General features: G+C 42.0%; 1 protein-coding gene across 1 annotated transcript in view; it reads left to right on the top strand.

Moving 5' to 3' along the window:
* The window catches only part of LOC146816671 (adhesion G protein-coupled receptor F2-like), a 499,236-nt gene extending 475,406 nt beyond the window's left edge, over positions 1-23,830 (top strand). The window contains exon 13 of the mRNA XM_085609542.1: positions 23,704-23,830. The gene's annotated coding sequence lies outside the window, so the exon portion shown is untranslated. The remainder of the gene's footprint in view (positions 1-23,703) is intronic.
* Positions 23,831-25,531: the final 1,701 nt, after the last annotated feature.

Below are 25,531 nucleotides of genomic sequence, written 5' to 3'. Positions count from 1 at the left end.
GTACTTTCCGTACATCTACCTGCTCCTGCCAAATCTTCTTATTCTTTGTAGGTACACCATTAACCAGAATAACTAATGGTTCAGTTTCCAAAGTATCTGCATCAATAGTTTCCATATTTTTTTTCAAATCCAAGGGCAAATACACCACTCTACCTTTTAAACCTCTCAGTAAATCTGAAGGAGGTAATTTATCAGTTTTGGGCTCCATACGTACTATGGTCTGGAACGGATGAACACATTGAATAAGTATAGACTCATATGTATTTAATTCAGAAAGTTCGGCAGGAATAACATCCAATTCTAAAATATTATGTACAGCTCTGGTTGGCATTCTATTTTCCTCTAACTTGTTGTAACAGTATTTACAAATACACTGATCTTCACCCAATTCAAAACAATTTTCAAGAAATATATATGTGGCAAAATCCTTCCACTTATAATTATCTTCATTTTCACTCTTTCTGTAGAGATCAACATTCCTAGTTTGTTTTCTATAATGAGTTCTGCGGCAACAAATACAAGTTATATTTGGTCTTTCATTAGAGATTATTGCAAATTTTGTTATGTGATCATTAAATGTTTTACTTACAGAGGGTTCTACATTCTCTTCCACTTCTTCCTCATTTACTGTGTCCTTTTCTGCACTGTCTTGTTCAGGACCAAAGTAACAAAACTGCATTTCATCAATAACCTTCTCTACATCTGATACCGATCCACGGAACAGAGCCCTATTCAATTCATCTAACTTTATTGCTGGACTTTTAGCAAAATACAACCGTCTCACAAACTTTCTCATTTCAGTATGATGAACAGCCAGCATCCTAAAATGATGGAAAACACTATTACACACTTTTCTAGATAGACAAGCCAGAGAATGACCCTGCAAACCAGTATTCTCTCTCACTCTGCATGGATCTAGACTTTGAAGCACCTTAATCTTCTGTTTTACACTTTTTTTACTATATTCTCTTAGAAACTCACGAAATCTATCAATAGATTCCTGACGCACAGTGCAAATACTACTACAATTCCAAGTGTACACTGGGGCTTTAGGACGTCTCCCCATAGCCTCATCCGCCATCACTTGTACCTCATCTCTTGGAACCATTGTCTCCTTCTCCATTATGCAACCATTTTTCACTTCATAAGCACGACCTCTGGTGTCAACTGCATGCAGCAAACTATTACTTTGAAAATAACTCTCTTCATTAAAAAAAGGTTCACTACTTGAACTATGCATCCATTCTCCTAAAAACACTTTACAAAAGTTTGTTCTTTTCACTACTCTTTTCCTTTTGCTTTGTGATTTCAGTACATTAACCATTTTATCTAATGTACGCATCCTATTCAAAATTAAAATGAATAGTTTCCTTTTTAATTCTAATGCCTTTGCTGCAATGGCTTCAATTTCTTTTTTTCTCTTGTAATATTTTGCCTTTTTCTTATATTTCTTCACATCCTTTATCAAATTGGACATAACTCTTCTCTGAAACATTTTTCTACGTATCTCTTTAAACGCTGTTTTTCTGTTTAAGTTAATCTTTGTTATTGCAGAAGGTATATTTGCATTACCTAAATTCTCAATTTTTTCCTGTTCTTTTCTATTGAAAACATTCTTTCCAGTACAGACATTTTGTACATTTTTCCTTTTTTGAAGATGTTCTTTAAAAAATCTTTTGTCTGCTTACCAGAAGACTTTCTCTTTTTCCCAACATGAGCATCTCCAACTAACTTAGGTCCTCCAGTTGTCTTCAAATATAGTTTTTTTTGTGGTTTTTCCTTACTCTGGATTTTGTAGGCATCTTAAATTTTGTTCACTGCTCTTCAGCAATACCTGAAAAAAACTAAAAAAAAATTCCTTTTTTATATTTAAATATATTACTACATTTTTTATGATCTTTTCAAATCTTAAAATACTAAGTACCCCTTTCCTAGAAGTGAAAATCACAATAACACCTTCACAAATTAAATATCTAAAAACAATTCCTGTGTGCACACAGAGTCATACTTTGAAATTAGGCAGAAAACGAAATTTCTTTGCCACTTGGAAAGCACACTTTCTTCTACTTTTTTGGCAAGTGATAAGTACTTTTACAGTCTGACACATTTTGAATCCACTTTTCAGATTCTGATAAAAGCACATGTCCAAACTGCTTTTTGAGACCAGCACCATGTGTAACCTGGGTGACTGACTACACTCCAGCAAGGGCAACCAGCTTTAGTGATGCTGAATGTATTTGCATTACTGACTGCAACCTCAAACCCAACTCGGTTGTGAATACTGTGCATGATTCCACAGGATAAGCAGCTGGGTGTGTGCTAAGAGTCTGCTTCTGCATAAAAAAATAGCTCCCCCTTTCCATCTAATGCAAATGTAAAATCACCAGAGCAATACCAAACAGATTTCTGAGACCAGCAACATGTGTAACCTGTTTGACTGACTACACTCCAGCAAGGGCAACCAGCCTTACTGATGCTCAATGTATTTGCATTACTGACTGCAACCTCAAACCCTAAAAGTATTCCTCATTTATACCACTACACCTTAATTTATGGTGAAAACATAGTCCATATTATTTTACATGTTTGTATTTGCATTACTAAGTGCAACCTCAAACCCCACTCGGTTGTGAATACTGTGCATAATTCCACAGGATAAGCAGCTGGGTGTGTGCTAAGAGTCTGCTTCTGCATAAAAAATAGCTCCCCCTTTCCTACTAATGCAACTGTAAAATTACCAGAGTAGTACGCAATAAATCTCTGCCTGTAATTCCTCTTTGCACACAGAGTCATGTTTTCATATTAGTCTGAAAACGTAATTTCTTTGCCAATTTGAAACCACACTTACTACTCTTTTTTTTGGCAAGTGATAAATACTTTTACAGTCTGACACATTTTAAATCCACTTTTCAGATGCTTAAAAAAGCACATGTCCAAACTGCTTTTTCAGACCAGCAACATGTGTAACCTGGGTGACTGAGTACACTCCAGCAAGGGCAACCAGCCTTAGTGATGCTGAATGTATTTGCATTACTGACTGCAATCTCAAACCCCACTCGGTTGTGAATACTGTGCATGATTCCACAGGATAAGCAGCTGGCTGTGTGCTAAGAGTCTGCTTCTGCACAAAAAAATAGCTCCCCCTTTACATCTAATGCAAATGTAAAATCACCAGAGCAATACGCAATAAATCTCTGCCTGTAATTCCTCTTTGCACACAGAGTCATGTTTTCATATTAGTCACAAAACGAAATTTCTTTGCCAATTTGAAAGCACACTTACTACTCTTTTTTTTGGCAAGTGATAAGTACTTTTACAGACTGACACATTATGAATCCACTTTTCAGATTCTTAAAAAAGCACATGTCCAAACAACATTTTCTGACCAGCAACATGTGTAACCTGGGTGACTGACTACACTCCAGCAAGGGCAACCAGCCTTAGTGATGCTGAATGTATTTGCATTACTGACTGAAACCTCAAACCCCACTCGGTTGTGAATACTATGCATGATTCCACAGGATATGCAGCTGGCTGTGTGCTAAGAGTCTGCTTCTGCAGAAAAAAATACCTCCCCCTTTCCATCTAATGCAAATGTAAAATCACCAGAGCAATACCAAACAGCTTTCTGAGACCAGCAACATGTGTAGCCTGGGTGACTGACTACACTCCAGCAAGGGCAACCAGCCTTACTGATGCTGAATGTATTTGCATTACTGAGTGCAACCTCAAACCCTTAAAGTATTCCTTATTTATACCAGTACACCTTAATTTATCGTGAAAACATAGTCCATATTATTTTACATGTTCCTCACATTTAAATTTCTCCCAAAACAGAAAATGATAAACACAACTTCAACAAAAGGAATTCCAATTCTATTATTCATTTCTTAATTTACCATATACATCCCCTCTCAAACTCTAAACTCACCTTTAAAATTAGTTATCTGTGAAAGAAATGTGGCACTCAAACAGCAGATTATCAGAGCCAGGATCTCTGTTCTGTACACCTCTCTCCTCTCAGCAGAACCAGATAATGGCAATGTTTCCCTCTCTTTTTCCACACATATACATGTTAATTTCAAATCTCAGTGCTTCCCCCTTTTTTTCAAATGTAATCACACATTTCTATTGGTTGAAAACCAACCCTTTTCAAAAAGTACCCTTCCCCCAACTTGACTTCTGCCTAGTACCCTTCCCCCAACTTGACTTCTGCCTGCTACCATAGCAACAGCTCATGGAACACTGCTGTGTGGTGTCAGGTCAGAAGTTCAGCAGACAATGTTTCATTTTCAAAGTGCAAGAGTGCTTGACTTTTCAAACCTAACAGCAAATCCATAGTACTGTTCTTTGGTAACACATTTTTCTGTACCAATACAAAACATGCTTCTATAAATTTACACATACAGCCTAGTTTTTATTGTAGAATGGTATGAAACAGCCAATCAGTTTAAAAAAAAAAAATATGTATGCCTCCATTTGCAAACTGTCTTTCATTTCTTTTTACCATTCTACTGAATTACACCTCCTGAGTGCATCCAGTTCTCCTTTGAAGATGTTCACAGTGTGGATTGTAGGGCACAGCTATGTCTTCTGGAGTGAAAAGTATGCAGAGAAAACAGGTATGGTGAGAGACCTTGCTTTGCCAAATGTAGACATTAAATGGATTGGTCAGAGAGGGTTAAAGTGGCACCAATTGATGCCATTGGTGAAATCCTTCATGCAAATCCAACACCCTGACCTCATAATAGTGCACTGTGGTGGCAATGACCTAGGCACTTTGACTGGGGTAGGTCTGGAAATGCTTATGAAGGAGACCTTTGCACAACTGTTTTCACTTTTCCCTAAAACTGCCTTTGTGTTTTCTAACATATGCCAAAGGCAAAAATGGAACTGGTCCAATCATTTCTGTCCACAGATTGACAAAGCAAGAAAGCACGTCAACAAATCTGTTTCTGCTTTCCTCCGAGACTATGGTATGGGTTCCATTTACCACAACAACTTGCGTTACGACATGCAAGACATTTATAGAGGAGATGGTGTACACTTCAATGATGAAGGGAATAGAGTCTTCCTCTTGAACCTTAGACTCTGCATCGGTACTTACTTGTAGGTACCACTAAAAAATCACTTCATAAACACAACGGCTCTTTTTAGAGCCCCCTAATATCTAAACACTTAAATCTGCATTTCATTTCTTTTTTTATTTTTTTTCTACCGTACGCGTACGGTAAGCTTACCGTAAGCTTACCGTACGCGTACCCCGCGATTTTTTTTAAAATTAATAAATGGTTTTTTTTTACTTTTCTGTCCTTGTTTGACCCCCTTTCAAATTTACTATTTCCACTCCAGTGAGTGCAACAGTAGGGAAAGGGATAGATAGGGGAGGGTTAAAAATGTACTATTCCCACTCCAGTCAGTGCAACAGTAGGGAAAGTGTTGGATAGTGGAGGGGTAAAATTTACTATTCCAACTCTAGTGAGTGCAACAGTAGGGAAAGTATTGGATAGCAGAGGGATACAATTTACTATCCCCACTACAGTCAGTGCATCAATAGAGAAAGTGTTGGATTGTGGAGGGGTAACATTTACTATTCCTACTCGAGTTAGCTCAAAATTAAAAACAAACAAAATATCATCAACAAAATTAAAAAAATAATTTTTTTAACACAATGAAAAAATATAAATATGTTAAAAATTCAAATACAAATATATTTAATATTAAAAATTAAGACAAATAATAACATACTACAACGTTAAATACATAACACAAATACCTTCAAATATTTTATTAAATAAAATACAAAAATAATTTTCAAGCACATAAATATTTTTATTTACAAATAACACACAACTCACAACCCACATCTGAAATAAAACAAAATGTATTTGCATAAATAACATAATTAGGGCCTCATTACAATGATGGAGGAACCGCCACCGACAGGCTGTCTGTCCCAGTTTCTCTGCCATGATAACAGGGATGCCACCCGCCAGATTACAATGGCAGTTGGAAAGACCAACCGCCACAGTCCCAAAGTCCGGAAGTCATCCGACCACCTGTCCGACCTCCCTGTGGTCAGTGGCATAGCAAGGTCAGGAGGTACCCGGTATGGAAGATTTCATGTCATGTTGAAAACACATATTTTTGCTATTTTTAAACCGGCGGTGACAAGTGTCATCACTGAGGGGGGTGACAAAATGGCAAAAATTTGTGTTTAAAACACATATTTGTGCCATTTTGGCACCCCCCTCAGTGATGACACTCAGGGTGGGCTGCACCCACTGCACCCCCTTCCTATGCCCCTACCTGTGGTCCCTGAATGGCGGTGGTGCCTGTCAGGCAACACCATAGAGATTACAATCTCCCTTTCCTAAGGTCGTTCTGCGGCGGTCAAACCGCTGCGTAACGGCTGGCGGAAACGGATTAGGGGGCCTAAAGCAGACCCCCTTTCACCTCTGGAACATGTGCCCTAGGGGTCATCTATGGTGTCCCGCTACATATCCCTGCACAATGTGGCAGGGCCCACATGGGTCCTGCCACATAGAGCAGGGATATATCAACACCCGATTTTTTGTAGTGCGGTAGGGGCTGGTTACTGCATCCCCTCTGCAATACAAAATATAGGGAAGACAAACACCATGGTGGCGGTCGCTTTGTTATTCGGTATGTGGGACTGCCGCCTTTTGGGCGGTCCCACATACGAAATGATGACGGATGGACTAAAGTCCGTCCCCCATCATAATCACCCCCTCTCTTATCAATTTAACAAATATTGTCAATTAAAAAACAAATTAAAACACATACAAATTATGTAACTTCCCACTCTTAACCCCTATAATCCCCACAACCCACACCTAAAATTAAACTGTAAAGAACATTAATTACACAATAAAAAATTATTTTCTATCCAATAACGAATAGAATTTGCCAACTAAATTAATTTACTCCCCACCCTTTACCCCTATAAACCCAAAACCCACTCACAAAAAAATAATTAACCAATTACCCTCATTATTTATCAATTAATTAATTATTAATAATTATCAACTAATTAGTAATTAATTAAAAATAAATTACACCCCAAGCTTTACCCTTAAAAACCCCACAACCCGCAACTAAAATTAATTACACAGTTTCCATATTTAATTGTCAAATAATTTGTTATTATTAATTATTCATTAATTAAAAATAAATCACTTTCCACCTTTCACCCCTATATACCCAAAACCCACACCCCCAGAAATATTACTAAACAATTAACTAAATTAACTATCAATTATTCATTATTAATTTTCAAATAATAATTACTTAATCAAAAATAAATTTCTTCCCTCCCTTTACCTATATAAACCCCACAACCCACAGCTACAATTAATTATACAATTACCATAATAATGATCAATTAATTAATTATTGTTAATTAACAACTAATTATTGATTAATTAAAAAGAAATTACTTCCCACCTTATACCCCTATAAACCCCGCAACCCACACATACAATTTACCACAAAAAATGAACACACAATAAGCATTATAAAATCTCAATTAAATAAATATTCATAAATAAAAAATATTCATTAATTTATTATGATTAAATTACTTCCCAACCTATTTCCCTATAAACCCACATCCCGCTACGGACCTAAAAAATGCAAAATGTAATTACAATAAAATGAATAACTACTAAAAATGTAACACATATATTAAAAACATAAACAATACTTATAAAAAAAAATACATCCCATACATTTAAAATATATACTAAAATACATACCACTAATTCAGAAATCGATATTTTAAACAACTATATTTCTGAAAACGATATTAATGACCTGTATTTTTGAAATGATATTTCTTTCGTTCAAATCAAATCAGGTGTTTGTTAAGCGCGACTACCCCCATGTAAGGGTCTGAAGGTGCTTGGGGATGTGGGGGGGTGCGCAGGTTCCAGTCCATCAAGGGGGGGGGTCTGTCAAAGAGCTAGGTTTTGAGGTTTCTTGCGAAGATGGAGAGCGATGTTATCTGTCTTAAGTGGAGTGGAAGGTCGTTCCAGGCTCTTCTCGCGCAGAAGGAGAAGGAGCGGCCTCCTAATCTGGTCTTTCTGGTTCGGGGGACCACGGCGTAGGAGATCTGGGCTGATCGTAGGGTCCTTTGGGGTGCGTGGAATTTGAGTCAGCTATTCAGGTATGCTGGTCTGGTGTCGTGGAGGGCCTTGTGAGCGTGGGTTAGCATCTTGAAGGTGACACTAGATTCGATGGGGAGCCAGTGGAGCGTGCGCAGGTGCTGGGAGATGTGGCAGTGTCTTGGCAGGTTGAGTACCAGTCTTGCGGCGGCGTTTTGGATGTTCTGTAGCTTGCGGGTGAGGTTTTTGTTTATTCCGGCATAGAGTGTTTTGCCGTAGTCGAGTCTGCTGGTGACCAGGGTGTGAGTGACGGTCTATCTGTGTTCGAGGGGGATCCATTTGAAGGTCTTACGTAGGAGGCGGAGGGTGTGGAAGCAGGAGGACGAGACGGAGTTGATCTGGCGGTCCATTTTGAACTCTGAGTCCAGGATGATTCCCAGTTTGCGTGCGTTATCCGTGGGGGTGGGCGGGCTTCCGAGGGCGGGGGGCCACCAGGTGTCGTTCCAGGCATCTGGGTTTGGGCCCATGATTAGTACTCCCGTTTTTTGGTGTTTAGTTGTAGGCATCTGTTTTTCATCCATTTGGCGACAGCTTCCATGGCTTCTCGAAAGTTGTGTCTGGCGGTGTTGGGTTTGTTGGTCAGGGAGAGGATGAGTTGGGTGTCGTCTGCGTATGACCCAATGTTGAGTCCGAAGGTTCTGACGATGGGGACGAGTGGAGCCATGTAGACGTTGAACAGTGTAGGGCTGAGGGAGGATCCCTGGGGGATTCCGCAGGTGGTAAGTGTAGGGTCCGAGAGGAAAGGGGGGAGTCTGACCCACTGCGTTCTGCTGGAGAGGAAGGAGCGGATTCAGTCGAGGGCCTAGTCTTGGATCCCTGCGTCATGGAGTCTGCCTATTAGGGTGCGGGGAGAGACTGTGTCGAATGCCGTTGAAGGGTTGAGGAGGATGAGGGCTACTGTTTCTGCTTTGTTCAGTAAGGTACGGATGTCGTCTGTTGCGGCGAGGTGGGCAGTTTCCGTACTGTAGTTTTTTCTGAAGCCAGATTGGGAGGAGTCGAGGATGTTGTGCTCTTCGACGAATGTGGCGAGTTGGCTGTTGATGGCTTTCTCGATGACTTTCACTGGGAACTGGAGCAGGGAGATGGGTCTGTAGTTTTTGAGGTCGGTGGGGTCCGCCAAGGGTTTCTTCAGGAGGTGGTTGATCTTAGAGTGTTTCCAGTCGTCAGGGAACGAGGCGTTGCCAGGGAGTGGTTGATGGTGTGGCAGAGCATGGGTGCAATGGTGTTGGCGGCTCTGTTGAAAATGTGGTGGGGGCAGGGGTCCGTGGGGGCCCCAGAGTGGATTGACTTCATCGTCTTCAGTGTGTCTTCGGTGGTGAGTGCTGTCCAGTTGTCGATCGCTGGCTTCAGGGTATCGGGGTGGTTGGTGAGGGTTCAGTGTGTTGGTTGTCTTTGTCAAAGTTGTCATAGATGCTGTTGATTTTGTGGTGGAAAAATGTGCTGAGTTTGTCGCAGAGGTCTTGTGAGGATGGGATGTCGGTGGACTCGCTGGTGGATTGGGCGAACTCGTTGATGATGTTGAAGAGTTCTTTGCTGTTGTGTGCATGAGTGGAGATTCTGTCTTCAATCGCTTTTTTCCTCGTTTTTCTGATGAGTTGGTGGTGGGCGTTGGTGGCGGCTCTGAAGTTGTTGTGGGCTTCTGTGGATTTGGTGTTCCTCCAGGCCTCTTCGAGGTGGTGGCATGTGCGTCTGGACTCTCGAAGTTTGGCGGTGAACCATCTAGCTTTCTTGGTGTGGGTGTTGTTGTTTTTCGTGAGGGGGCTATGGTGTTGGTGCTGTCGGAGATCCATCTGTGCATGGTTCCAGCTGCGGTGTTGGTGTCGTTGTTTTCCGCGATGGTTGGGGTGGAGTTGCTGAGTGATGAGGTTAGCTGGCCGTCGCTGATTCTGGTCCAGTTTCTTCGTGGGGGCAGGTGCTGATGTCCGTGGATGGTGGGTGTTCTGAAGGTGAAGTGGATGCATCGCTGGTCAGTCCATTGGAGTTCGGTGGTGTGGCTGAAGGTGATGGAGTTTCCTGTTGTGAAGAGGGGGTCAAGGGTGTGTCCTGCTGAGTACGTGGGTTTGGTCACGATCTGTGGAGGTTGTCCAGGAGGGATGTCGTGCTGGGGTCCAGTTGGTTGTCGTGGTGGAAGTTGAGGTCTCCCAATAGGGTGTAGTTGGTGGACGCGATGGCATGCGGGGATGATGATGATAAATTCAATATTCTTGACCGCGATATTCTTGCTGTAGATATTTCTGTATCACGATATTTAAAACTTGATATTTGTGTATGTCAACATTTCCAACTCGATATTTTGACTAAATACCACGGTACGGTATAAGACACCCCAGCTTGTCATAAACACTTCTTAACTGCTGTGACAGCACATTTATCCTCCTCCACTGCCATGATAGAGTCTGGATAAATTGCTGAACAGCACACACTTCTTCTAATGGAGGATCTGCGTCCAATCCCTGAAGTTGAGAAATCATGATAGATAGCCTTGAAAATTGGACTTGTTTATGGTTTCTGCTAGCAAGTAGTCTGAGGAGGTTAAAATCTTCCCAAGTCTTGGAATATTGTGACATACCGATGATTTAAGTGTCAATTCAACCGGAACTTGCTGATTTTCTTTTGCCTTGTGGTTCCCCAGTAGCATCTGGAATGCTACATTCTGCCATATCCAGTCATATGGCTCATTGGCCATTTGATCCAGCTAGGATATCAGATGGTAATTTTACCATCTATAAGATGAAGGCTAGTCTTCATATTGACCAGCAGTGTGTTTATACTAGAATTAATATCAAAGTCTACTTCTTCCAGCTATGCCATTAGTAGTAGTTCTAATTTGTGATTAATTTGCTTTAATAATATTCCTGCATTCAGCAAAACCTTTGTTTGTGTCTAATCTGTGTTGCCCATGATGATGTGGACCCCTGGATAGGGGCAAATAGGGAAATAGAGTGCATATGTTTCATTCTCAGCCAATGGGTCTGAAACACTGTCCCTCACCACTGATGGGTAAGAACAAGACGTTTCTTAATCTTCCCTTCACTTGCAGTTTGGGGCACAAATAAGCACTTTTTTGGTTTGTAGTAGGGCTCAGCTCACTTTGCCTTGCATTCGCAGGCATAGCAGTGTTAGGTATAGTACAGGGATTTCAATATGTTCCAACTACCTCAAAAATGGAAATGGACATAATGGAGAATTTCTACGGCCTTCTAGGGCAAGCTAGACTTGTTATGTGTCATATCAAGTTTAGCCCCAGGAGCAGAGCTGGCCCGGACAAAAGACCCCATCCATAGTGTACCCATTACCTGAATATTAGATTTCTGGTTGAGAGGCACTGTATAGTCTGACTTTAAATGTTAATTCAGTGGTCAGTGAATTACATTTCTCCCATATAGTCAATTGCCTACACTCTGTTCACTCACCATGACCATAGGCACAAACTAGATCATTGCAACACAAAGCTGTGTTTTCTCCCTTTGTGTATACAACAGAGCACCCAGCTTGCACACCCAGAATTACACCCTCCCAGTGCCTTTGCTTCCCTTGGTGGGGCTGCCAGTAGCATCTTTTGCTATTCTCAGGTTGCAGTAGATCTTGGCCAACACTGCCCCCTTCCACTCAGTCAGCATCACTGCCCTAGCCTGTAGCCCTACTTTTAGAGAGCACGTGTCCTGCAGCCTGCAGCAGGGGTTTGCTGATTAGCTGCCGTCACTGCCAGCACAGGTCTTGTCAATGGTAGACATTGGACTTCACCCTGAAACATTGTCAGCATGCACACCATATATTATTCTTGCATATCTGAAAGGGTGGGTATCTGCTGCCTACAAACTAGGCTAACCAGCAGCCCCTATATCTGAAAATGCAGTATGGCAGAGGGCTACAGTATGTCATGAAGATCACCACACCCTACAGATGTCCGAAGGTCCACACAAGTCAATGACCAGACCATTGTGGTGCTGGAGTACTCAGGTGACAGAATCTGGCAGCAGTAAATAGAAATCTTATACCAAGGGTAGGTTTTAAGGTAGACCAGGCAGCTGGTTCTCCCATTTAGGGAGACATCTTGGTGGCCAGCTCACCAGTACCCCTTCAACTTACCCACATCATAAAAGAGGTACAACTTTTTCCATTCCTCTAGACAGGTTAAGATTTATTCTAGTGGGTATGCACCCTGCCCAAGCAGGAATCACAATCCTAGTCAGGATTAGTCACAAACTACCCGAAATCTACTTGTGCTCACCTTCTGGTAGCATGGCACAGAGCTGTCAGGCTTAACTAAAGAGGCAATGATTGAAGTACTTGTGCAATACTTCAAACAGTAAAACTGTGAAAACATCACACAAAAAGATACCTACCACACCTAAATAGAAAAATAGAGCTTAATGTATTAAACAAAACAAGAATGCAAAAAATCCAATGAGCAGAAGTCGGGATATGAATTTTTAAAGGATAAATGCAAAAACCGCTCTTAGAAGCAATAAGCACATAGGAGGGTCATCTGGTCGCGCTGGACCAGGACAAAGTCAAAAGTACAGGCTGACCAAGATGGAGCGCGGGCCACATACAGCGACCATGCAAGGCAATTTGAACAAAAGTACCTTGATCCTTGTCAGAACACGAAGATGTGGGGTGCAGTCGAGTGATGCATCGATTTTCTCCATCAAGTCACACCCAAGCTTCCATTGTGTGTGGCTGCCCAGAGGGACTGCACAAAGCCCAGCTGTTCCCAACCCCAGACATGTATTCAAAGACAGACACAAGGAACCACATGGCTAAAGTAAGATGCCAACTTTGTAAAAGTGCCATTTTCCGAACTACAGTGTAAACCATAAATTGGGATTTTAAATTGGAATTTCAGAGACACCAAACTTGGGGGTTCTCTCGCTTCCCAATTGGAAATTACATGTATTAAATGTAATAAGGTAATATCAATGTTATCCTAAGGGAGAGATAGGCTTTTCAGTAGGGAAATAGTTTTTTTACTACCAGGACATGTAATACTTAAAACTACATGTCCTACTAGTTAAATACACTGAACCCTGCTCTTGGACTGTCCTGGGCCTATCTTAGTGGTGACATCTATATATTAAAAATTAAAGTTTGGATCTGGAAAGAGGGTTAAATTGCGAGTTCGACATGGCACAACCAGTGCTACAGGCCGACTAGTAGCATTTCATTTGCAGGCCCTCAGCACATGTATTGCACATTACTAGGGACGTATACTTAAATTATATATGCCCAATGTGGATAAGTCAATGTTACCATACTTTAAGCAGCAAGCACATGCACTTTAGCACTGGTTAGCAGTCCTAAGGCCAAAAAAAACAAATACAGCAAAAAGGGGAGGAGGAAGGCAAAAGATTTGGGGGGGACCATATAGAAAGGGCCATTTACAGTAGTGGGCTACATGCTCTCCTTTCAAATCTTGCAGCTTCCAGTGTGTCAGGCTCAGAAAGCAGCTCTACTGTACCTGCAGGCCATATTCTTCGGCTTTGGTACAACTATTTTAAGGCATTTATTGATCCAAGGACACTTCAGCTCTCCTTATTTTTCCCTAATTATATGAAGCATTTCTTCCTCTCCTCCCTTCTTTCTCTTCTTTAACAGTTTGCAGACAATCTATAGGTTAAGTATAGGTCTTTAGAGGGTTCAGGCTAGTATAGCATTGTTAGGCACTCCCGATCCAATCCATATCTGTTGTTAATATATCCTTCTGGTAGTACTAAGAGACTGTGCCTTGATTCATAATTAGAGACATCTCACAGACTGCACCCTGCCCAAACCAAGACAGCAGGGTATTTCTCTCAAACATATCTTTCTCTATGAACTACGAAGAATGACTACATCTCCCTTAGGAACAACAGCCAGAAAGATACATGTGCTGTGCCCACACTGCCTTACAGCGTCCACAAAAAAGAGTGCATGGTTTGAGTTTTTCCTCAGATCTACTTCAAAGGTTGCTAGCAAGGAAGCATCTCTTCCCATGTATCCCTTTTACTGTGTAAAAACTGTTACTTGAAACCAGAAAAGGCAAAATGTTTCCTACTAACTCATCAGTAGCACTAATGGGCTTTAACTCCTGGACACCTTTGGCAGGCATGACCAGTTCAGAAATCACTGTGTACTGAAATTATGAAGTAAAGGCCTTCCAGCTGCCTTTGTTGGACAAAAGGTCTTATGAGATGGTTTTTACAATGCAGAGAAAAATGTTTCATACTGCTCATCTTCAGAGCACAAGCACACACATGACAAATAGTGCTAACCCTGTGCACTGCTTTTTGTACACCAACTAACACTTTTACACTTATACGCTCATCTTGGTGACATTCTTAAAGTGTCCTGCCAGATGCATTCACCAAGGTAACTTTCCAACTATTTCCTGATGTCCAACCCCTTCCTTCTCTTGATGTAAAACTAATATTCCACAATCAACAATTCAGTTTCACACCTTCCAGAGTTACAGAGCCACCATGACTGAAATGACATAAGATATATTCATTTGTATTGATTCTGATGAACGAGAAGCCCTAATGCTGCAATATATGGCTGTGTCTCAGGTCTCAGTGGATCATGTCATAATCTCCCTTCCCTGCAGAGGTGTGACAGGGCTAGATATCAGTATGTTCAATCATTTCTCACAATGACAGCGAACACATATTTGGGGATTACTTGTCATTGATTAACAGCAGCACCTGTGGTGTCTGACAAGGCTCATTATGACTATCACCACTGCTATTCAGTGTCTATATGAGACCTCTGAAACATTGGCAAAATCAGTTCCACATATATGTGCATGGTATGCAACTGCAAGTAAAACAGGAAAATGGCCCAGGCTATCAGAAAATGAACTTTGGATGCCTTTTTTTTTTTGGCACATTTTCCTCTAGATGATCGAGAGCTGCTTATCACTGAACTCAAATTGACTCCTAAATGCTACAACAATGTTCTGAACCTTAATTGGCCACTTGAGTTCCTGTCATAAAGTAAAGCATATTTGTAAATGGTTTGATTCAAATGTATCATTTGATGCATCCCTCAGGGATCGTCACTCAGCCCCCCGCTGCTCAATATATATGTGCGTCAGCTCACCACCTTAGTGCAGGATTTTGACTTGTCGGCAGACTCCCATGTGGATGACACCCAGCTGGTTGTCTCTCTAACAAAAGATCCTAAACTAGGAAATAAACAATTGGCATCCTGTTTCGATAAATTATGCCACTGGATGTCAAGTTGCCGCCTAAAGCTGAACGATGATAAGACCGAACTAATGTTATTAGGAAACCAAGCCATACACAGACCTCTGAGTAGCTGGCCAGATGACATGCCCCCCCCCCGATCCCAAACGGTGATAAAAAACTGGTTGGACAGTTTGCTAGCAATGGACAACCAAGCAAATAAATTGCCTGGCACTTGCTTCTCACTAGTCCAAATGCTCAGGAAGATACTGGTATTGATCTCTGAGCTTCTAAGGAAAATGGTCATTCAATCCCTCACATTATCTCGTTTGGATTACGGCAAATCTCTTTATGTATGCAGCAGCAAGGCTCCTTTTCAAGGTTCCTAGTTACGTCTCCACAAGACAATCCCTCAAACAGCTACATTGGCTCCCAGTTGGGGCAAGGATTAAGTTTAAATCCCTTTGTATTACTAATAGGGCCATAAATAACAAGGGTCCATTAAAACTCAGAGAGTTGGTAACCACTTATGCTCCAACTAGACACCTGAGATCCTCGCATCTTCATCTCCTCAGTACAACCAGGGTAAAAAGGATGAGATGGGGAGTAAGATAGTTTGCACACTTAGTACAGAAGTTGCGGAACGGTCTTCCACCCGATCTCAGTGCAATGGAAAATTAACTTTCCTTTAGGAAGAAACTTAAGACATGGATGTTTCCCTTTTAATGTACCAGAGGCCCCAACTCTCAGCCCAGTACTCACCAGCCCGGGGATGCCTTCGGGTAGCCATGCGCTTTACAAAACATAAACATAAACATCCTTTTCCCACCAGATCCATCCCAATTAAACAACTGTAATGTAGTTTGGGCAAAAGAACAAAGAAAATGGATTATAAAATGCAAAAACTCCAAAATGAGGCAGATAGCTAGGCTCTATGTAATTGGGAAGAAGTCAGCACCCATCACTGAAGCACTGAAAGAGCTCCATTAGCCCCCAGTGGAGCAAATGTCAACAGTTAAAATTCTTGGCACAATCCACATAGACTACTGTGAAAACATCAGGTGACTGTCATGTGACCCATTAAGCTTCAAATTGCAACCCAAGGTTGGGCAGTGCGAACTTGAATTCTCCTTATCTACGTCAGTAGGAAGAAATATGGCAACAAAACCATACGAGCTTATGTCTTGCACTCTTGGAATGTTCTGAACCCACATCGCTGATGTGTCCAGTCTCATGGACTTCAAGAAGGCTATGAAGGTAATCTTTCATAACTTCTAACTTCTCTGGGACCACCAGTGGTGGATGGTAACCTTTCAAAGTGGTGGCGAGCGAAGTGCCTCACCGCTTCTCAAAAAACTAAATAAAACACCCCCTCTCTAAAAGCCCAAAATAAAACACCCCCTCACTCCAAACTCCCAAAATAAAACATCTTCTCCCTACAAAAGTCCATAATAAAACAACTCCTCCCTCCAAAAGCCCAAAAAAAAACTACTGCACTAATACTTAAAATAAATTAGAAAAAAAACAGGGTATTTACCCACTGCTGCATGTCCTCCTCGGTTACCTGGGTCTGCAGTCTGCTGTGGAGCTCCCCTAACCAATCCAGACGCTGCTCCAGACGCTGTGCTCATGCTATTAACCCGCATGAGAGAAGCACCAGAATTGGATGTAGCAGGTTAACCGGGCATTCCTTCAGGCCCTGGAGGCCTGTTCTTGCTCTCTACCCAGCTGTATAGGATAGCTCGGGATGTAGAGCTTCAAAGTGCGCATGTCAGGCTAGTTGCCGTAAGACAGCTGGCCAAACTGACATGCACACTTTGGAGCATCTAGCCAGCTCCTACTCCAACCCTCCATGCTGCCAATTGGCAGCAGAGGACACACCCCACATGTCTCTCGGCTCAGGGGCTCTACGATGCGCACATCAGTAAAAAATAAAATGGCAATGAAATCATTTCATTGGTATTTTATTTTTTTACTCGCAGCGGGTGGAGCGTTGATGCTCCCTCACGGGAAACCACCGCTGTGGACCAGACTCCAAAATTATCAACATACACATGCACGTTAACCTCAACGACTCTACCACCTCTAGCTTCACTTTCATTACTACAAAGTGACCTAGATGACATGTCTTCACTATATAAATTTCACATGGAAATAAACATTATTAAGAGGGCCTGCAATGGGAGGAAAAAGAAAATTATGTTTTAGTGCATAGGAGGTTGAGACCTGGTTAGCAGTATGACTGTGTGAAATTATAATTAAAGTTGTGTGGGAAATTATCCCTGTGAGAAATGTACTACGCCTAAGTGTGTAATGTAAAAGGCACCATGCGATCGTCACTTGTGAAATTTTCTAGTTAAAATAATTCAACAACATGACTCACATTTCTTTATTACCAGCTGCCCTGTAAGTCTCAATGAGGGCTTCATTTAGAGCTCCAAGGCCAGTGAGAGCTCCAGCGGACTGGATACATTTGCTTAAATGTCCTATTCTGTTACTCAGTGTGCATGGAATACCTGACTAGCTAGTGTTCTGGTGGACCCTGGGTGAGGACCCCTGTGACCTTGGATCTGTGTGCTGGCCTGCTTTGTCGCAAAGTTCCTAGAAGGAAGTCCCGCTTGGGCGGGTTAAGAATGTCACCTGTAGTCACAGAACTGCTTCTGTCTCTTTAACTGCATACCATCTCATACTCATATACACCTGATAAACCAAAAATCCAAAAAACGCTGCACATATAAATCATAGTTCTCACAGCATTGACAGGAGAAAGCTCAACCAATGCAACCAGGTGCTGAGAGGGACTGACCCACAGCCCCTTTCTAGATAATGTTTATGACTAAAGATCTTGACTATGCCAGACCTAGAAAGTGGCAATCATTTTACAGAAAGTTGCAAAAAGGGGGGGAAACCTAAGAGCAGCAAGCAATGTCCCGGAGAAGGAACCAAATAAGAACTACCACAATAATGAGAATATCCCCAATAGCCATCATGAGAAGATAGGATACCTTATAGACTTGAAGCCCAAAAAAATATATAGTCATCATGGTTTGCTGAAACTTTGAGTGAGAGCATCTGTTACCATTTTTTAGCTTCTGTTTCATCTCTCCTTTATCTGCACATCCAATCCCAGTTTCCTTGCCTTTCTCTCTCTCAATGTTACTTCTCTTAGTGTGCTTTACTTTGCCAAAATAGCCATACGATAAATAAACATGCCAAAACCCATCCACCCTTTTTTCTCATTAAGACTATATTGTATCTGCACTGTCCCCAGACTACCATTTTTCATAATATCTCCCATCCACCTGAAGTTTTTTTGGGTGGTAGGCTGACCACATCAGAAAGAAGAGGACAACTGATTTGTAGATATTTTCTTAACCACCAGGAAGTAAAGAGTAGTTTTAGTGAACCTAGTACTTCCCTCGGTTCTGAATACTGCCTTTGTGTTAAAAACGCTGTAGCAGTCTTTAGGGCCTATTCATCAAGGTATTCACTGGCGAAAGTACATCATTTATGCCTGCGCGGAAATCACAAACAGATTTCCAGCAGATATAAATTCATTTGTTACTGCAGGTTTTCCTGTACGGAGAAATCTGCACAAGTAAATCCCAAGAAAGGAGGCACGAAGTGGGTGTTTCAAGATTTGGTTTCCCTTCAAAATTTGGGAATGCCCACAGACGTACATTTCTAGGCTTTCCCAAACTCCTCTCCATCTCCTCTGCAAATCGTCTGAGGTTTGTCCAGGCAAGTGCTGCAGTAATTCCCCTTGAAGATTGGCAAAGGAAATAGATCACTCAGAAATGTTCTGGGTACTGTATGGGTACTGTAGGGAAAGCACTTTCTCTGCAGAGGAAACTGATGTCCCCACAGAAAAGAAAGTGTGTATTTGCTCGCTGGGCTGCAGTCCTGCTGTGTGGTATTCTATAAATCCACACAGGGAATAAGACATCATTGGGGCTGTCAGATGGCATGCTCTGTAGCACGCCTGGAAACCTGTACCTGGAACAGTTTGTCAGGCTTGTTTCTGGGAAAGTTTGTGAATAGGAAACCAAGTAAATGTGCATTCAGGCTTAACTAGAAATCCCTGTCCCAATTTGCACATTTCTTTTTCTGAATAGGCATCTTTATTTCATCTATCAGTCACAGCCATGTGTGGCAACTCAATAAATCAATCAATCAATCAATCAATCAATCAATCAATCAGGGTTTGTAAAGCACATTTACTCACCTGTGAGGGTCTCAAGGCACTTGGGGGTATTAGGGGAAGGGCTGCTGGATCATCTGAGCACTGGGATTCAGTCGAAGAGCCAGGTCCTGAGATCCTTCCTGAATTGGGTCAGCAACAGGGATTATCTGAGGTAGAGAGGCAGAATGTTCCAAGTCTTAGCAGCAAGGTAGGAGAAGGATCTTACTCCGGTCCTAGTCTTGTGGATCCAAATGACAGTGGCCAGGGCCACCTAGGCGGGGCGGAGTTACCTAGTGGGTACTTGGAATGAGAGGCAGTGGTTCAAGTATGCTGGTTCTGCATTGTTGGGGGCTTTGTAGGCATGTGTGAGGAGCCTCAACGTCCTGTTTCTGGGTGACGACAACGTAGAGTGCTTTGCGATATTCAAGTCTGCTGCTGATGAGTCTGTGGGTGACCGGTTTTAAGATTCAGTGGGGATCCATCTGAATGTCTTTCGAAGCAGGCAGAAGAACAGGAGAAGTCAAATGGATAAAAAATTACATGTATTAATTCACAAATACACACATCACATGAACTGAGTGAGTGGAGGTGGAAGTATCCCTCACACTTGTGTGTAATGGACTATCTCCCGTCGGATTGCCTACATATTTGTATTGTTTCGCAACCGGGTTTAGAATGGATGGGTAGGAAGGAACTAGCAACGCTTTTTGCATATTGTGTTTCTTATGTTTTATGTTTAATGATTTTGGTTTTCTGAAAAATTAAGAAAAAAAAGACATAAAAACTGGCATGAAAAATTGTGGAAAGTTTGGTGAGTGGCTGAATTATTAAAAGTAATTACCTGAGGAATAGGCTCCCACCTGGAGGAACTAATACAATGTTTTCCTACCTTGTATTTTCTCAGATTGATCCCCACACATCTTTTTGTGTTTTTGTTTCGAAACAGGCAAAGCATGTGTAAGCAAGATGAGGATATGGCGTTAATCTGATTGTTCATTGTGGGAGAAGAGTCTAGTATGACCCAACGTCTTGTGCATGGTCCATGGGGGTGGGCGGGGTTCTCAATGCAGAGGGCCACCAGAAATCATCCCATGCTGAGGGGGTGGGTTCCAGGATGAGGACTTCGGTCTTGTCCGAGTTGAGTTTGAGGCAACTGTTTTTTATCCAGGTGGCAACAGCCTTCATCCCGCTGTGGAAGTTGTTTCTAGTGGTTGTGGGTTCATTGGCGAGGGAGAGGATCAGTTGGGTGTCTTTGGCGTAGGAGACGATGTTGAGTCTGTAATCCTGACGATGGCTGCCAGAGGAGTTATGTAGGCGTTGAAGAGGGCGGGTCTCAGGGAGGAGACCTGGGGTACTCCGCAGCTGATCTCTGTGGGTTTGGAGAGGAATGGAGGTAGTCTGACTCGCTGTGTTCAACTGTTGAGGAAGGAGTGGATCCAGTCCAGGGCCTTGTCACGGATGCCTTGGTTGTGGAGTCTAGTTATTATGGTGCAGTGGGAGATGGTGTCCAAAGTGGCAGAGAGGTCCAGAAGGATGGGGGGTTTGGTTTCACCCCAGTCAAGGAGGTAGCGGATGTCGGTGGCGGCGAGAAGGATGGGCTCTGTGCTGTGGTTGCTTCTGAAACCAGATTGGGAGATGTACAGGACGTGGTTTGCTTCAAAGAACTCAGAGAGTTGGGCATTAATGGCCTTCTCGATGACCTTGACTGGGAAGGGGAGCAGGGAGATGGGTCTGAAGTTCTCCCTTAGGTCTTTCGGATCAGCGGATGGTTTCTTTATCAGAGGGTTGATCTTGGCATGTTTCCAGTCATTCGGGAAAGTGTTAGTCTTGATGGAGCAGTTGTGGTGCAGTTGAGTTCAGGGGTGACGGCCCTGGCAGCTCTATGGAAGATGTGGTGCAGGCATAGGTCCTAGGGGACTCTGGAGTGGATGCTTTTCATGGTCTTGAGAGTGACGTCAGTGGTGAGCGGGCTCTAGTTGAGTCAAGTCGCCCAATGCATTTCGGGCTGTGGAGCCCTTCGTTTGGGGTTAGTACTGTAAAGAATGAGACAGGGAGTCAGCCAAGTACTGAGTGTCAAGGTATTTTGAGAAATTGTACAGAGATAAACTTGAATGATTGCTTAATTCAAGTGCGTGCATGAGATTTACAAATGTAACTATGTTATTGAAACAAAGATTACCTTGAAGAGAAATAAAGGAAGATTTCTTTGAAATTCCAATGAGAAGAAAGTTTATTGTAACACGATGAACGATTGAACACTAATTACGAGTGCATAAGGGAGACACACTCCTCAAACAGGAGCGTGCATTCACGTTGCACGGATGTTCCCATGCGACTCCCATGGTTTTTAATGCATTCCCAGATCTACAAGAACTTGTAAAACTGGGAACGCGCCAAAATCTTACACCTTCCCAGGGGAGGCGTAACGAGGAGAAATATCTCTATTCCTCCTTGTTTCTTGCTCTTTCAATATGTCCTGCACTGTGCAGCACACATACAAAGGAATATGCCTCCCAGGATTGTTTTTGTGCAGGAATCTGTCGCTTCCTTCACAAAAGCAATCCTACCGGAAATGCATGCACTCTTACAGCATGGTGCAAGGGTGCCTGCGTTGGCGCTAGGCAGCCAAGAGGGCACCAGCTAAGGGGTAAAGACAGGAATGTTCTGCATTGCCATAAACATGGTGTATTTCTGCCCTTTCCCTGTCACGCAGTGCAGCACAGAAGGTGATGTGCTACACTGTGTGATTTCCCTATAAACAGGCCCCTCAATTTCTCATCAGGACTCAGAGCGTAGCTACCATTGGTGCAGCAGGTGCAGTGGCACATGGACCAAAAACCCTAGAGGGCCCATTGAACCCTGATAATTGCTGTAGTTTCCTACCCCAACAGCTGTCACAAATTTCATTTTCCTTGCTTGCAACAATGATACACTACTGTTTCTCATATGTGAATAACTCTCCCATCCATGTGCAGCCAATGAAAGTAAGAACATTAAACATTGCCAGTATTTGATAACTTGGTGTTGCATTCTTCTCTTTGCCATGAAATGATTATAGAGTGCCACAGACTGAATATATTGGCAGTTACAATGCAATATTTGTTGTGAAGATTTCATTTTTACGTCGAGCATTCGAGACCTCTTGCATATACTTTAGGATATACTTGTATGTGTATGTACTTTGTGGGCTCTGGAGATCAGCCCTAGGACTTGTCTGCTTCCGCTAAGGGACTTATTTTTTCTGTTCAACTGCCTCTATTTAACTGTCTTATTAGAAAACGACCAGCAGAGGTCAGTAAAATACCAGAATTGCTTTCTGCTTTGGGACTTTATTATTTTTTTATTCTTCTGACAACTGCCTCTATTTAATTTTCTCGAAAGAAAACGACCAGCAGAGGTCAGTAAAATAATAGAATCACTTTAGCATTCTCTAGATTCCAGTCCATAGACATTGTCTTCCATGAGCACATGTAGACAATACTATTTTTTTCAAATCTTGTATTTTCAGTGATATGGCCACCGTAGGCTCTGATTTTATATTAAAAACAGAGCTTTGGACTATACCATTTTCCACTGAAAGGCAATATTTCTCTCCATGTGTTTCCATACCTGGCATGTCACGCAGTTTGGTGCTTACTTTCTCTCCATGTTAAAGAAGAGTAGATGTTTCAGCACCCAGGCTAATGTGCTGCATAGCTAAATATATATAAGATCCCAAAGGTGCGACCGGTTGCATTGCAAATGCTTGTTCATATTGTTCTTCATTTTACTCGTTGTTAAATACGAATTTTGCAGCTCTCTGCATAAGGCAAGATCCAGTTTTAAATAGAAATATTGAAGTGCAGGCACTCTACCTTTAAAATTAAAGAAATGCAGGTACTCTGTCCTGGACAGCACCTGCCCATTCAAAGCACTGGCAATAGCCACTGGACTACGTTGTAGATTCATCAAATTTGAGGTGGCAGCTCAACACTTGCAGGTTCAAGCACTTAGAGCTCATAATCTTTAACTATATACTTGAGTGACTTCTATTTTTGGTAACTTATTTTTGATGGAAAACGTCATAACTAACAATGACACAAATGACTCTCCAGTCAGAACAGTAGGTTGGAAGCTCTTGCTCTTAGCGAACGACCTAACCATTTGTTTTTGTTTTACTCTTATGTAGGTGGTTTTAATCTTTCTTCAGCACCACAGTCGCATTCAAGTGAAGACTCATCAATTTCTTATTCAACATGGCAGAGACAAGAGGACTTGTATGGATAGTTCAACTGAATGATGACGAGCCTTCGAATAATGCCCCATCTGGACTACACATTTGATTTTTATCATGCATTGCCTTTATGCGGAGACATATTCATGTATCGATTAATTTGGCACACACATTTAAATATGGCTCTTGCCCTATAACAGACTGTTTGGATTGAAATTATGAAATAAATAGGAATTGTCAGCTGGGACGTACATTTCAAGTACTCCATGAAAGAAGCAAAATCTTGGAACCTGGCAGGCATATGCTTATTCCTGGGACTCCTAGTATTGACATTAGCCACTGGCAACTGAGGTTTGGAATTAAAGGATGGCAAAGAACCCAATGATTTCTCCATAAACTTCACAAGTCTGGACATACTCCAGGTGGAAACCGAATCAACTCTCACTACATTTTTTTTATGGCAACTATTGTGAAAGGACCCAAGAAAGCAGACTTGCCTTTCTGAGTATAATTAGTATTTTGGACCAAAAATGTATCACCAAGTTGCCATTACTTTTGTCTCACATACATTCTTGAATCAAAACTCGACTTATATTTCTGTTGATAACTAGAAATCCTGGCACGTTTAGTCTCAACAGAAATACAATTATCTAAACAGACTGGCAACCAATTAGGGTTTAGTTTGGAGATAGCCTTTCTACCCCTCAGAGCTTCAAAAGGTGAGATGCGAGTAACAATATTGGGAGCAGTACGATGTGCCCACCAAGTATCTCTCAAGACACTGCTGAAAGAAACTTTACATTCAAGAGCGCGCTGAACACAACTTTTGACCACTCTATTCATTCTCTCAGTCAAGCCATTACTTTGTGGAGAGTACAGCGCAGTTTTTTGATTAATGATGTTATGATCTTTCAAAAACTCACATATTTCGTGAGAGACAAATTGCACTCCATTATCCGTTACTAAAAACTTGGGCACCCCCTCCATGGTAAAAACGTCCTTGAGGAAGTCAATCACAACCCTAGTGCACACAGAAGAAACACATTTGGTGACCACCCACTTCGAGGTGTAGTCCACCAAAAAAATGACAAAACGCTCACTGGAAGGCAAAAGTTCAAATGGACCAGCAATATCCAATCCAAGCTTGGTCCACACAATTTCCGGAATTCCTAGAGGTGAGAGCGGGGCAACATCAGTAACACGAGATTTATCATTTGCAGCACACGACATACAATTCTTAACAACATCCTCAGTCATATGATCCATATTAGGCCACCAATATCTTTCTCTCACCCTGGCCTTGGTAAGGCTTCTGCCTAAGTGTCCCTCATGGGCAATGTTGATCAATCTGCTCCTGAAATTAAGAGGAGGAACCACTCTGTCACCTCTCATGACATTCCCATCATAAAATGATAACTCCTCCCTTACAGGCCAATAGGATTTCATTTCATGGTCCAACGCTTTATAGTCAGGCCACCCTTGACTTATCCACATCTTGAGGGAAGAAAGAACCTTATCCTTACTTACCCCATCTAACCATTCTTCACCAGACAAGGTTGGCTCAGACATTCAGCAAACACTCTCAGTTTCAATCTCACTCTGATCTCTGATCTCACTTTGATCATAGTCAATAGGTAATCGCGAGAGACAGTCAGCAGACTTATTCATGTTCCCAGGTATGTATTGTACGCGGAAATTAAATTCCTGGAGACCTTCACTCGAGCGTTTCAACCTGGGTGTAAACTGTTCACTATGATGGCATGAGAATATTTGAACCAAGGGA

The sequence above is a fragment of the Triturus cristatus genome, chromosome 6 (assembly GCF_964204655.1).
Source record: "Triturus cristatus chromosome 6, aTriCri1.1, whole genome shotgun sequence".
Classification (NCBI taxonomy): domain Eukaryota; kingdom Metazoa; phylum Chordata; class Amphibia; order Caudata; family Salamandridae; genus Triturus; species Triturus cristatus.
Note: the sequence above shows the minus strand (reverse complement) of the source record. Positions and strands in the feature narration are given on the sequence as shown.